Source organism: Seriola aureovittata, chromosome 1 (assembly GCF_021018895.1).
Source record: "Seriola aureovittata isolate HTS-2021-v1 ecotype China chromosome 1, ASM2101889v1, whole genome shotgun sequence".
NCBI classification, from domain to species: domain Eukaryota; kingdom Metazoa; phylum Chordata; class Actinopteri; order Carangiformes; family Carangidae; genus Seriola; species Seriola aureovittata.
In genome coordinates, this window is record NC_079364.1 from 3,453,447 (window position 1) to 3,467,128 (window position 13,682).

Genomic DNA, 13,682 nt, shown 5'->3' on the forward strand with positions numbered 1-13,682 from the left:
AATCTGTCCTCAAACAGATGGGATTACTGTAAATTGATACTGCTCACCTTGGATTTCAAATCGTGTGTATGTGTGATTATGTTTATCACATTTTCAAGTAAACACTCCTGGAATGGGTGAGGATAAAATAACAAACAAAAAGTTCCACATTTAGCAGGCAGACTGATGACAAGTTTTCATAAAGACTTAGTGTATCACTTGTTATGATGAACTTTTCCTGCAGAGAAATTCTTGATAAATCCTCCACTTTGGTTGAGATAACAGGGCCAATAGAAACCCAAACTTTAATTATGACAAACATGGAGAGAACGAGCTCCAGAGAGAGACGAAAAAAAAAAAAAGCAGCATAATTTCTACTTAATTGGTTGAGCTCATAGAAAACTGGAGGGAGGAGGTGAATTACCAGTGCACCGGCACTAATGCTGCTTTCATATCATATTGGATTTACTGTTGATAAAACCTGCTGACGGTGAAAAAGTGGTAATTACAAGAAGCATAATAAGTGGGGAAATTCTTTGGGGACTTTTCCTTCCAGTTGGTGTCACAAACTAAAGACATCAGTCAACACTAGCGTTAGACATGGAGAGTCCACTGTGTCACCAGTACAAGATAATAATATAAATATCTACAGTTTGTTTGTAGTGACTGTTTCAAAGGCATTTTAATGAATACATTTCAGTGTGTAGACTCCATGAAAAGGTCTCACTTTAATTCAAACAATGATTTCCCACAGCGTCTTTCACCTGCAAATGAGTCCTGACTAATTTAAGAAAAGTAAGTAATATCTGTTGGTGTTCATGTGTGATTGATATGAGCTCAGAGGCAGCCTCCACACACACACACACACACACACACACACACACACACACACACACACACACACACACACACTGTCTACAAAGTGTTTTAAATGAGACACTTCCAACAAGTTGAACACACAAACACTTCCACGTCCCAGTGATGGGATGTCATCCCTTCCTCTGACTTCCTCTGTTATGATGTGAACATGGTATTAGCACCCGGACGATACACTATGCTATTACCCGCAGACAGTGTTGTGACCAAGCGGCATGCATTTCCATACAGATTGCATTTGTTTCTGCTCAGCTGCCGCGGAGTAATGAGCAGCTCCAGTGTGTAGAAGATAACAAGATGGAGCTCATTTCCAGGTACCTGAACACAGTTTTCAGCAATCTTACAGCCCGCCCCTCTAATACAAGGCTTATTTGACCAGCTAAAGAAGCTATTACATGAACAGCTGGCATCACACGTGAGAGTGTGAGATTGAAGCAGCAGGAGCCCTGTTTAAAACACATTTCAGCCTATAGTAATTGTGACTGTTCCAGTTCACCAACATTTTTTAACATTTCTCATAGAGAGCTTTGGGATGTCAATTAATTTCTTCAAATAAAGAACTTCTTGCTCAAGGTTAGGGCCAACCAGCCAAGTAGCAGGAAATATGGTCACAGTCTCTCCTTCCTGAGTAGAAGAGTCTTTTGCAGAACATTTAATGTCACAGTGACCTTTGACCTTTTGAATATAAAATATCATCACTTCATTTTATCCCTGTAGACGTTTGAGTTAAAATAGTGTTGTAATTAGTGTATGAATTCATTAGTTCTGGCCAGGTCACAGTGTGCCAGAAGTGAGGAAATTTCCTCCCGGTGTCCCTGATATATTGAACTTTGACCTTTGACCACCAAAATCTAATCACTTCATCCGTGAGTCCAAGTGGATATTTGTGCCAAATTTCCTGAAGAAGTTCCTTCAGAGCGTCTACATCTAAAAGCTGAAGACTACAAACTTAAGACAGAATATATTGATGAAACACGGAGGTGAGGAACTTCTAAACATTTTGCGGAACAGTATGTGTGACTCTGCCTTTCACATTTTTAACATACATTTCTGCCACTTTCTGTCCCTCCACTAATCTACCTCTCCATGCAGCTAATTTACTTTGCTGAGATTTATTCTCCTATCTGTGTTTTAAAACGGCACGCCACTCACTGACCTATTAAAAAAAACCCAAAAACCAAAACAAAACAGGATAAGTCATCCCTAATAAGAACTGATCTTTGATGTGATGGTTCATTTCCGTTCTTCTCTTCCACACATTAATTCTAATTATGGTCAATCTGTTTCACCTTCCCGTCTATAAGGATTTTCGGTGTCAGCCTTTCTGTCGGAGCAGCCTCCGGAGAAACGCTCCTCGCTGCCAGTGAGGCAGCCGATTTATCAGATGACACATGCAGAGCCAAACATCTGCAGACACGCTGCCAAGTTAGCACTAACAAGTACGTGTGGACACATTAGCTTAGCTATATCACAGCATTTAGTGCCTTTAATGCCGTGACACAGTATGTAGCATCGGTCTATATAATGAATGTTCTTTGCTTGTGTATCTATTCCTGGAAAAATAAACATAAATGGGTGCAGCGTAGAGACAGGGCTCTAAAACTGGGTTTGGATGCAATTTGTTTCAGTACACATTGGTTCTTAAGCTACACATGCCACGGAGGCACGGGTTCACTCATTTAGTTAATCTGGATTTTGGAAAGTGCGTGTTAATTCTGAATTCTGCCACATCTGTCCCAGTTTAGAGAAAAAAAAAGAAAGAAGCTTTTTCTGCATTTGGAGCAAACTGACCATTTGCTTGAACGCTGAGAGAGGATTTGAGCAAAGATTTGTCCTAATAGCTCTGTTTTTATAATGAGCCAGATGTCTGCCATTTAGATATGTTTCATTGCCACCTGAACTTTTTTGAGAAGATATGAAATAAAATGAACAAACCACAAACAAGGAGAAAAAGATTACAGTGAACAAACGTTACATCTACATTTACATTTCCTCATTTGGCAGATGCTTTTATTCGAAGCTTACAAGTGCCACTCACAGAAAAAGAGGAAAAAGTCTCTGTTCTTGCTGACCAGCACCTCAGTAACAACGATGCATCTCACAGGTGAAAACACACTTGCCAAACATCTCTGGATTGTATCATGTTAACAGTAATAATGACATTTTTGAACATGTTTTCATTTAATTGCTCTTGCAACTTAGCGCCGACCTGGAGTGCAGAGCATGACAGACTTAAAAATCTCTGTGTGATCACGGATCTTAGTTTCAGTGACCACATCAAAGCCATCACTAAATCTGCATTTTGGCGTCGCAAACACAGCCCCAGTTAGAGAATTAGAGAAACTTACTCATGTCTTTATATCCTCTAGAGTTGACTATTGCAATGCTCTCCTCACTGGTTTACCACATAAGATCATAAGACAGCTACAACTTATTCAGATGCTGCTACTCGGGTTCTTACTAAAACTAAAAAACATTACAAACGAGCACATTACTCCAATTCCCAGGGCTTTGCACTGGCTCCCAGTCAGATACAGAATGGAAGTTTTTCTCATTGTCTACAAGTCACTAAATGGTTTGAGCCCTAAATATATTTCTGAAATGTTCGATCTATATAAACCTAATAGGTCCCTAAGGTCTGCAGGAGCTGGTCAGCAAGTAGAGCCTAGAGTTAAAACTAAAGAGGGTGAAATGGCTTTCAGCCTCTATGCTGCCCGCTGCAGGAACCGGCTCCCAGTGGAGATCAAATCCGCCTGAACTGTAACTGGCTTTAAAAAGAAGCTAAACCCTGCTTTATTCTCCACTGCCTTCACTTAATCATTTAATATTTGCACTTTGATTATATATTAGCTGTTTTATAAGCTGTGTTTTATACTGTTTTTTTTTATGCTTCTTTTACTTCTGTCAGGCACATATTGAATGATTTCTGTGTATGATAATGTGCTATACAAATAAATTTGCCTTACTTTGCCATGCTATTATTAGCATTAGACATAAATCATAGGCAGCAGAATCACCTGCCGCGGCCATAATGTCTGAGCAGAACAGTCTAATACTGAGAAATCAGTGTGAGATGGAGTGAACTGCAACTGCACTACGATCAATTTTCGTCAATCATTTCCTGTAGATTTCTAAAGAAATACCAAACAATTTTTTTTATTTTCACAGCTCAAAATCAGGTGGGGAAACTTTTATTTAATTGTAATAAACAAGACAAAAGATGAAAGACTGAAGGATTACAAATGTTTCTCAGCATTTCAGAATCCTCCTCAGACAGAAATCAAATTATCAGTTGTACTCTTTTGTAAAAAAAAAAGAAGCTTTCTACAAAAACAAAATGACAAGAAAGTGTAAAAATAAACTGAATTATTGGTATTGAATTAAATAACTGTCTTTTTAGATTCAAAATTAGCTGAATTTCCTCAGCAGTATTAACTCGAAGGCCTCCACTTCACATGCAGGTACAAAGCCAGTGGCAGTGCTGTGGCATCTGCATTGAGCACCAGTAAACAACATGTCTCCTCAAGCCTCCTCAGCTTCATGGAGCTTCTTTTTATTTTTTAGATCATTTGTTTTGCCTCCTACTACTCTCATCTACCTGGTGGTGAACACAGTGGGACTTTTAGCAGCTAAGCAGCTAAACACCAGCAAACCAGATGTTTTCCACAGGGGTTAGTGGAGCTGAAAAGACGGGGAATATTGGGCTTACATTTGTCAGGTGGTCAGAAACACAACTCCAAATCATTCTTAATAACATCAATATCATGTAACATACCTTTTTAAAGAATTACATTGTCTGCTGTGCTACGTATATTAATGTTTAGGATATTGTAGATTCTGTGGCTATTGCAGAAGAGCAGATGTCTTCAGAGAGGATATCCTGCACACCCCCCCACCCCCACCCCCCCACCCCCAGGCCATTTAACTCCCTGCTGCTTGACAGTAAAATGCCAGGGGCTGATGTCATAGGACATCACTGAATCTCCCAAACTCCATCTGTTTCTATAATTACATATATACACTCAGCTAGCAGCGCCACATACTACATCCTGCAATCTGATCATGAAGTTAAATCAACACCAAAAACAGAACATTAAAACCTTCATGAGGTGAGGCTCTGCTGCAGAACTCTTGTATTAGACTGAATTAGTTTTAAGGTAAGTGTATCTAATAAACTACCAGCTGGGTGTGTGGCAGCAGATATATCGTACCCTAATCAGGCCAAGTCTGAACTGTAATTTCTTCTCCTGTACGCACACCGCTCACCTTATCTCACCAGTTAATTAAAGACACCACCCAGATAACTCTGGCGCTGTAGCCTCGGAAAATAAAATAAGCCTGCAGTAAAGCATTGTATACGTTGGCCTTTATCAAAGTAGCAAACTAGTCAGAACAATTATTACTCATTCCTATGATATACTGGGGACTGTATGTTCCACTGTGGGTATGTGACACCTTGTGCTATTTATTTAACTTACAATAGCTTCACCTTCTCCTATTCCAGTGTCTAATTTGAGACCACATCACAGTGTGTCAGCAAAGTAAATTGAGTTTTTCCAACAGGAGTGGTTGTTTTCCATCCTTGCAGGTTGAACTTTGACCCCAATACTCCCAGTAGGTGAAATCGAATTGTTACCTTCTGTTTCTCTCAGCACACAGTCCTTCTGCCTGAATGCTGCAATTTGCAAAAGCTCTCATTCACCTTCCACAGATGCACAAAAAAAAAAAGGCTGTTTTCTTCTCTAAGGAATCTGTTTCCCACATTATTGTTACAGTCCCTGCGGCCACTCCACACAACAGAAGAGTGTCTGTTTTACTCATCATGTTTAACACCACACGAAATTCTACTGTGGACCAGAGCTTCTCTGTGTAATTGTTACCAGTAAACCGGCAGAGCAGTGATGCTACATGCTTCATTAGTTGACCTGAAATTAAATGAATGGCACTCTGGAAATTGGTGTTGTTGAAACTTTTATGCTGACCGGATTCGTGATTTGTTTGTGGGACTTTTTTTGTTAGATTTGGAGATGACACATCATCCCACATTATTTTCTACAGATTCTTCAGTTTGTGCATGGCTGCATATTTGCACAGGTGCCTTAATATACTTATTAAAAGTATGTAAGTAAAAGTAAAAGTCAGTAAAGAGTGAACTTTACTTATACAGCACCTTCCATGCGCACAATGCAGCTCAAAATGCTTTATATTTCAGTATTAAAAAACAAAAACACCCAAAACAAGGAAACAGAAACAAAACAGGTTAAAAACCAAACACATACAAAAGGAGGGTTTTTTTTGCACATGATTGTGAAACTGATAATAATAATAATAAGATCATAATAAAGATGTCATCTAACACGTCTCAGCTTGTCTCTTTGATTATTGCGAATCAGTTCTTGTATTAATCTTGTCCCTGTGTGAAATGAAGATGATATTTTTACGGGCACTGTATAATTGATGCTGATGTGAGTAACCACCTAAAATGAGATGATGCGCCACAATCATCATAATTACCTTAAAATTCCACTGGGAGGGGAGGCTGGAGTAAAAGGAGATAACTCGTTTCTAATGTGGTGTCTCATTACTTTTTTTTGCTTTTTACTTTTTTTTTTTATTAATGTCACAAGACAGGGAAAAATAAATGAGTTTTCCTTATATTATGTTACGATAAACGCACTGTTTACAGCACACACCCCTGGGATGCCACATTCTCCGGTTTCACAAAGCCTCGAGATTAATCTCAGTCATGTTTCAGTGCTGCTTTGGAAGAAAGGAAACACACAAAAACAACGCTTGGAATAATCACCTCCTTTAATGGAATGCATTGTCTATAAGTGGTGTTTATTTATCCAGAAATGGGAAAAGGAATGGCACTATAATTATTTAACCGGTACAGGAAACTTGTTCTTGTAACACACTGCTTCCATTTAGGTTTGTTTTTGATTTTAGTTAATCTCTTTTACTTTATTTATTAATTGTATTGTATTAATTGTAATTTAAACTATGTAAAAAAAATCCACTGCTATGATTAATATTTAGTTTAACCAGGTTTTCCCACATAAAAAAGTGGGGGAAAAAATGGAAAACTGGGGTTGGAGGTTCATCTACTCTTACTTCCTCATTGAGAAACTCTGGATCAGGCCTCGTGTCCCACCAACCACCACTGCTTGTGCTATAGGTTGACAGGTGAAAGAACAGAGAGCATCAAGATGGTGAGAGGAGGAAACACAAGAGAGACTCAGCCTCAGCCACTGAGCCTCAGTCAGACCCACTGGCAGTGACAAGGTTTCTGTGAGTGGTGAACGAGCAGTGCGTATCAAGGCGCTCAGGGTTAGAGGAAACATCGGTGAGAGAATTAAAAATATATCATAAACAATAGGAGGCAAAGATTAAAACAAGAAGTCAGAGAGGAAACTCTCAAAGAGGGAAAACTAGAAGTCACTTTTATAGCTTTTCCAAAGACAAAGAACAAAGAAATTCGGTATCAAATTTGGCGACGATATCAGGGCAGTGAGAGAAGAGCGAGGCCGGGAGTCGACGTTTGAACCGTAGAAATAAGAGGAAATTCATATCAGGGAACCTTCAGAGCAGGAAGATGCAGCAGAACGAATTCATCAGAACAGCCAGTGACCGCAGAGGGTGAAATCACACTGATCTGTGTCGGGGCGCTGAGGTGGGCTCATTACAGAGAGTGTGTTTTATCATCTGCATGTACTGAGCCTGATAACGCAGATTGACATGTAAACTTGTATATAGGTGAGAGCTAATCACTGAACTGATGTAAGGATTCAAATTCAATTAAGATAACCCGAATCGTGTGCTTATGCGAGCGCGCGAGCACGTGCGCAAGTGTTTTTAAAAGTATCTTATCTGTGAATTACTTCTCTATACTTTTAACTGCCGGAGTGTATTTCCAATTTGCCCACGAGTCTATTAGCACTCAGCTTCAATTACCAGCACTCTAATGGATGCTGACACTGAATCTACTCCACTTGCAAATCCAGGAAGCTGAATCCTTCAGATGAGCAGGAACGTCTCGTCAACAGCTGCAGCAGATGCTTTTGAGATTCAGTGTGACAGCACCAAACCAGATGGCCTGTAGAGTCTGACCCACATCTCAGGAAGTTAGAGGAGATGGTTAAAGGCTTGAAGTCGTGACAGAACTTGTAAAGAGCCGTTCAGATTCAAAGGAAGTGGCACAGCAGGCACACACACACACACACACACACACAAACGTGCACGCACGCACGCATACACACACACACACAGGACTGACTTTACAGCGTTTCCAATTACCTGCCTGGTGCTGCAAGTGCGATTGGACATTTAGTCCTTGACTGAGCGAGACTATTGTCTTGACTTGTCAAATCTAGTCTGAAAAGTTTTTCAGAAGGTAGTTAAACTCACAATGCTTTACATTTGAGAAAACGTATAAGAAAAAGGGTTTTAGAAAGCATAGAGCAAGCAAATATAAGAAAAATAACTTCATATACACTTAAAGTATATTTGTTTTCCTTTTTTTTTTTTGCTTTTGCAAATCAAAGCAGACTTCAATTCCATATTTGATGCATGGCTTCAAACCAATATGATGTTAGGAACTCAGGAGGGACCCAAAGGCAAGAGGCGGACAGAGTGGGTTGGATAAGAGGAAAAAGGTTTATTGAAGGGGAATTTCTGGGTCTTGGGGGACGGTGGCAGGGAATGGGGGTCTGGCGGTAGCAGGAGCAAAGGAGGGCAGAGGACGAGCGTGGCTGGCAGCGCTGAGCTTGCTGGGAGCACAAGGAAACACTGGGGATCTGCTGGGGGAACAGCCACAACTAGAACATATGACTCCTTTTGTAATGATGTTATCTGTTTACACAAAGAGCCGAGGGCCTTGAAACACTGTCAAATAAACAGTGACTTGATTTATATATATATATATATATATATATATATATATATTCTTTACATTTTCTGTGATACATTAAAAAGGCTCCCTCGACAAAAAGCCAATGGGATTTTTACATTGGCTCTTGGATTACTGCTGAAAATAAGCTCTGAGACAAACAAAAGTTTATGGTACTTACACGTTTTGTTCAGCACAATAATCTTATATACACTTAAAAACACTATTCGCATGATTTTTGGCTTCTTGTTTGATATAGTGTTTGCCTTTTCTACAAAACCCTTTCTTCTTGCAAAGTCATTGATGCTTTGCAAAAGCAGGAGTATAAACACAACAAGGCTGTAAAGGTGGACAGGTGAGTAGTTTGTTTTTCCTGTTAAGCGTGATGACATTTAACGCCCCCAACAGACTCTACAGTCTCCTTTAGCAACTTGTTATCAACCGGCCTTTTAAAAGAGTTGTAAAAGCTCAAGGAAATCAGGACTGGGGTATTTTCGGATGTATTTTATGTCATGGAATAAAAACTGAAAATGATGATGATTGTTGCTTCACAAGAGCTTCGGCCATCGTTGCGTTTACAAGACAAGAGGTTATAATACGCCCTCTGAGCCGGGGCTAGCATGTTAGCATGCTAACTTCAGTAGAAGAAAAGACATGATAGAGACAAGAGTTAACATTGCTGTCACTTTTTTTTCTTGACTGGTAAGTAAACAGCTGTCAATGCTAACGCTGGCTAACTTAATGGCTCCTCTAATGTCACAGAGAAGTTTGTAAGTGTTTAATTAAAAAATAAAATAAGGGTAAATCAGGTCGTTAGCTTGCGATAGTATCATTTTCTGTATAGTTTACAGTGGCAGTTAAAAATGAAAATGAAATGATCTCCAGCTACTCACATTTTAACACCAGCGGGGGGATGAAAAGAAAGATAACTCTTCAAATAAATTATTTTGTGTATAATTATATATTTTCACATCTTTCCAATACACATATAAACATCACCGTAATTGCTACATTGAAAATGAACAGAAGAAATGAAACTCTGGTGATCGTAACTCGCCCCTCATTAACACACATTATTCTGTGCTTTCTCTTTTTGACAGACAGTAATGGTGTGAGTGATACAGGCAGTGAATCTAACAAGCATTTAAGCAATCAATTCAGAAGGCTCACACACAAACTGGGTGATTTTTTATTCAACCGGCGATACTTCCTGCCAGAAGAAGAAGTGCAAAATAACTCCATTTACTGTTTCCATAAAGCTGCCCAAAAATACACTTTTCTTTTCTCTCTGATTGTGTCGTACATGTCAAAAAAAGAAGTGCACTGCCTCTCAGAAAAGGTGAACACAAAAATGCTGCTGTTGTCTTTTGACAGAATGAACAAAAACGTACTAAATTAATTAGCCAACAATTGCACCGAAATATGCTAATGATGTTTTACCCATAATAAAATATACAGCGGCACTTAAATTTGTAATTTAGAACATGTCTGCATAACATGCATAACCGGATAACGATCATTTCTGCAAATCTACAACATACTCGGAGTGCAGCGCTGCTGACTGTTCAGATTTCAGTCTTTGTACGTGTGAGGAGCTGCAGGTCACCGCTACGCTCGCTGTGCATTCAGACATCTGGTTAGAGGCTTCAACAAATTGACACGGTAACATTCTCCATTTCACAGGGACAGGCTCGACACCTGTACCTCTCACCCACACATTCACAGGTCTGTAATAGTTGTGAGGTGTCTCATTGACATTCTCCTGCCACTAGGCCTAACCTTAAAAAGGTCGCTGCTCCACTTCTAGGCACCAAGGACTCGTGATGAAGAGAACAAATCACCCTGTGAAAATAATTGTTTAATTCTTCCTTCAGCTCTGGATAACAGAAAGCCTTCAGTATAAACTGAGGCTGTGGAGTTTGAAAAATGTGGGCATTGATCAGGCAGAGAAGGTGTAATGAAAGATGCTATCATGTTGCATTCTGGGAAGTGTAGCTTCCAGGGTTTTTGGGTTGTGAACATACACTGGGGACTAAAAATCAGGATGTCTCGCCTCAATTTTGACCATTATTTTTTATATTTATGTTGCTCTCAAAGCTGCCAACTTTATGAAAGTGCAACACATGTCGTACCCAGCCTTTATTTACCTGAATCTTATTCCACCCATAAGCCTGAAACCGAGTCTGAAACCTCAGGCAGCCTTTTGAAGACACGGGGACAGTCTTCATGTTCAATAAATTTCCTCCTAAGGTCTAAAACTCAGATCAGTCAATCATAGAATAGACACATACACACACACACACACACTCCCAGCTTGTCATCTTTCAGATTTGTGCAGTAAGCGAACAAAGGCTCAACCTGTCACACACACTGGCAATAGTAATATTTTTAAAAAATGGATTTGAAGCTGTGATCTACTTATAATAATATGCGTCAAGCTGTAATGACAGGCCTGCTGAGAGCGCTCTCTGTCAGGCCTTGAAAGTAAGTGAAGGTAAACTAACTGAAAGGCCCACAAAATGAAAGCCAAATGTTCAGTTAAGGCAAACGTGGGGAAAACACAGAAACAAACTGAATCGCTTTTGCTTTTTACATCTTTACCTGAATATCATGGAGGTAAACAGTAATTTTGAGGAAAGGCTTGGAGGCAGTATGGCATGAATAGTCTACACCACATGTTTGTATTTTTTTGATTTATTCAAAGGATAGACTCGGACTGTCAAATATATTCTGTTTTGACTGACTAATTTGATTATTTAAAATAAGTGCATTATAATTAACGCACTCGTCTTACCTGCATCAAGATCACACCTGTTTGGATAAGCAGATTTATAGCTCTTTGCTGAACGACTGTACTAGCTACTGAAGTGTAGTCACGTGGACTGTTGAACATCTCTGGCACTGATTTGCTCCCCTGAATCTCACTCAGCTGCTACACAATCAACCCCGTGTCGACTCAATCACTGTGACTGACACAACGATCAATACCGCCGCTAAACGAGGGGACTGGGTTGGTGCGGAATATTAGAGGATTTTTCATACAGTTAGCTCTTTACATTTCACAAAGTGTCAGCATCAGTCATCGGTTTCTGTCTCTAATCATTCTGCGTCTGTACATTGGAGCCACAGGGTGCTGATGTTTGCCCGGAGTCTCTCTGGTGTTTCCTGGCAATAGCCGACCGAGATGTGCACGCGCGCAGTCGTGCGCGCTCCAAACATGTCTCTCCTCGGTTCCCTCAGTAGCATGCAGCGCAATGCAAATACTGTTCTTCAGGCCATCCGCATTAACATATGAGAACTCCTCTTGCGAGTTTTACAGCGTCGTTCTTTCTTTGCTCATTTCCATTTCTCATTTCTTGGCTGCATTCCTCTCACATTCAGACTGTTTTATCCCCGTGGTGGGTCACCGTGCATCCAACATGACACAATTTCCTATCACTGTGTCACACACGGAGACAGATATTGTTGTCACGCACCTCCGAGGAAATCGTGCCCCCCCCCCCCCCCCCCCCCCCCACACACACACACACACACACACCCCCGCGTCCTGAGGGGGCTAAAACAATCAAATCAGTGATTACTGAAGCTGCGTGTTCACCTGGCTGTTGAATAGTCTACCTGTTGTTATTGATGCCTGTTAAAGTCATTAATTAACCAACTGGGGTTACATTTAAATAAATACCAAATGGTGGGTTAATTGTTATTAGATTAATTAAAGGTGTTTCATGCAGTAGGACTCTAGATCAGTGATAGACTGGAGTGGCCCTATAGTTACATTTAAACATTAAACAACATGGCATAATGATAATATTATCATAATTATAATAATTTCAACAAATATACTGGATAGATAGATTGATAGATACTATACTGTATATATTTTTATTAGAATAACATTAGATTTATTGTATTGACAACAACAGTTTATAATCTGAAAACGTTGTATTCCATGATACACAATTTGCTTGGTACAGGATATTTTGAAATAAATGTATTACACCAGACCGACTCTCTGTCTCAGCGATGCTTGATGAAATACAAAATGATTTTCCTTAGTAAAAATGTTACTGTTATAAGGAGAATAGTTTTGTATTGAGTCAAAGCAGTGCCTTTTTCTGCTTTAAGAATATGTGATGATGACAAATTTTTCCGTCTAGCAGCACAGACTGAACTCTTATTGCCTGAACACATTCATTTTTGGATTAAGGTCTGTTTCTAAATATACCAAGTGTACTGTGATGATGCTGATGTCTTTTCTTCTCACTTTTTGCTCAGGTCACTAAAAAAAGAAATAATCCACCCAAATATTGAGTTAAATCTAAAAAATGTATCAAACTTGAGGGAACTGAGAGTAGAAAATATAGAACATGTTATAAATGTTTCATGTCCTCATGCATGCTGTATGGGCTGTGGACAGTGCATTATCAACCTGTCCTGTATCACAACACTGACCTGAATGTTTGCCTCATGTGAAAAATTAATGGAAAAGCACAGAACACGTCAGTCATGTCGCTGCCGAGCACATAAACAGGCCTGAATGTATTTGAGTTCTATATTTATTCCTGAATGTCAAATACTTTCATGCCTGCAGATATGTTTTTAGTCGAGTTAGATGTTTGAGGGGAGCTTTTATTGTGGAAAGTCAGTCAGTTCAGACGTTTTATTATCTGTTTGCTTAATGTTGAGCATTATGCAAGACTGATAAAGGGAAGTAGTAAAATTCAAAACATGGGTGACATATTTTATTTTGCAGTACAAAAACCTTTAAACGTTTGAATATGAACGTCACATACTGCAGAGAAACCTTGCCCCTGCAGAGAATATATCTGCATATTTACACTTCCACCTGCACATGTCATTTCTTTTTGCAGCCTGTATTTAAAAAAAAACAAAACAAAACAAAAAAACCTAATATAACTCCAAGAATTAAAATGCAAAA

General features: G+C 39.4%; 1 long non-coding RNA gene across 1 annotated transcript; it reads right to left on the reverse strand.

The window, feature by feature from the left end:
* Positions 1-8,527: 8,527 nt before the first annotated feature.
* LOC130171351 (uncharacterized) lies at positions 8,528-12,171 on the reverse strand. The gene is made up of 3 exons (XR_008828126.1): positions 11,538-12,171; positions 10,523-10,585; positions 8,528-8,651 (listed from the first exon to the last, which is right to left on the reverse strand). It is a non-coding gene; the product is annotated as an uncharacterized LOC130171351 (long non-coding RNA).
* Between the last annotated feature and the right edge of the window lie 1,511 nt (positions 12,172-13,682).